This window comes from Kryptolebias marmoratus, linkage group LG12 (assembly GCF_001649575.2).
Source record: "Kryptolebias marmoratus isolate JLee-2015 linkage group LG12, ASM164957v2, whole genome shotgun sequence".
Lineage (NCBI taxonomy): Eukaryota > Metazoa > Chordata > Actinopteri > Cyprinodontiformes > Rivulidae > Kryptolebias > Kryptolebias marmoratus.
Window position 1 is genome coordinate 24,468,282 of NC_051441.1, and position 1,951 is coordinate 24,470,232.

A 1,951-nucleotide genomic window follows, 5' to 3' on the forward strand; every position below is an offset into this window, starting at 1 on the left:
AAGATGACATTTTTTTAAGCTAATTTCAGCTTTTTTCTTTTTGTTGTTTCTGCTTCTTTCAGCTAATTTTGGCTTTGTTCTTCTCATTTTCAGCTACTTTCAGCTAACTTTAGCTTTTTCAACAAATTTCTGCTTCTTTCAGCTTTTGTTCTTCTATCTTATGCAAATCTTCTTCAAATTAGCTTTTGTTTCACTTTTTGCGTTTTCATTAAACTTCAGCTGTTCAGCATATCTTCAGCCGCTTTCAGCAAAATTATTCAGCAAAAAAAGCATTCACACTGCATTTTCGCAGGAAATGCAACTTCTCTAGTTTAATTCATTATTCAGTCAGGTAAATAAAGAGCTAGCACTTCTTAAACGAATGCAAACTAACGATCACAGTTTAAAACTCTGACCAGAGTTTTAAATTAAGATCGTTTTACGATCAAACAGACGTTTTATTCGCCATAGCTATTAAGATCGTGCATAAATATTTATGCGCGCGTCACACTAAAACTCCTCCAGTTCCAAAACTACACCACCTAGACACTTCAAACCTGGACTGGATTATTCTAAATAATATGTAAAATAATTAAAACCAAAATTGGGATTTGTGAAACCTTCCTCTGATTTGTGAAACTTCTTCAAAGGGCCATTTCAGCATATATATTTTTTTGGCTTAGAAGTTGCACTAAAACTCATCCAATTCTAAAACTACAACACTTAGACACTTCAAACCTAGACTGGATTATTGTAAATAATATTTATTATAATTAAAACCAATATTGGGATTTGTGAAAACTTCCTCGAATTTGTGAAACTTCATCAAAGGGCCATTTTAGCACTATGTTGGCTTAGCAGTCACATGAGCATTGATTTCCTCCTTCTCTGATAGTTGCATTTTTTGTTTGTTTGTTTTATTTCCAATTTATGTTGTCTCTCATTTTTTAGGTCTTCATTGTAGCAATATTTTGACTTGCTTTTTTTATCCTTTGATACCTTCCTAAAGTGGGTGATCAACTGATATAATGGTTGCAACCGGTTCATGTTGTATTTTTTCTGGTATTAATTTTTTTCTCTTCTTTGACATAGAAATTGCTCCTCCAGAAGTACTTCATTTTCAGTGTCATATATCTGCTTATTCCCCCAGTAGGTCATGGTAGATGGATGCTCACATTGAGCCAGATTTTCTGGGAAATTTGCTTTACGTTTTTGCTGTATGTTTGCTTGCTAAAAGAGGTTTTCCGAAAAAGTAACATATAAATGCTAATTGTCAACTGTGCCTGTATGCTGAATAAAGAGCAAATGTTCCATGTCAGTGACTTGATGCTATCTGCTGGGTTTTCTCTGATAAAAAAAATCTCCATGTAACGATTGTACAATAATCTAATCTTTACTTTCTTGTTTTATTACTACTATCAATGTATTTATTGACACAACACAACTGATGGTCCCAACGCCATTTATAAGGCAAGAAATCTCACTTATTAAACCTGATAGGGCACACCTGTGAAGTGAAAACCATTTCAGGTGACTACCTCTTGAGGCTCATCAAGAGAATGCCAAGAGTGTGCGAAGCAGTAATCAAAGCAAAAGGTGGCTACTTTGAAGAACCTAGAATATAAGACACATTTTCAGTTGTTTCACACTTTTGTTCAGCATATAATTCCACGTGTTAATTCATAGTTTTGATGCCTTCAGTGTAAATGTACAATGTTCATAGTCATGAAAATAAAGAAAACTGAATGAGAAGGTGTGTCCAAACTTTTGGTCTGTACTGTATATATAAAAAAAAAAAAAAATCCTTCTCACCCTCCGCGGGTGGTCTTGTTTCATCCTCTGAGCTCGGGTCCTCTACCAGAGGCCTGGGAGCTTGAGGGTTCTGCGCAGTATCTTGGCTGTGCCTAGAACTGCACATTTCTGGACTGAGATGTCTGATGTTGTTCCTGGGATGTGTTGTAGCCACTGCTCC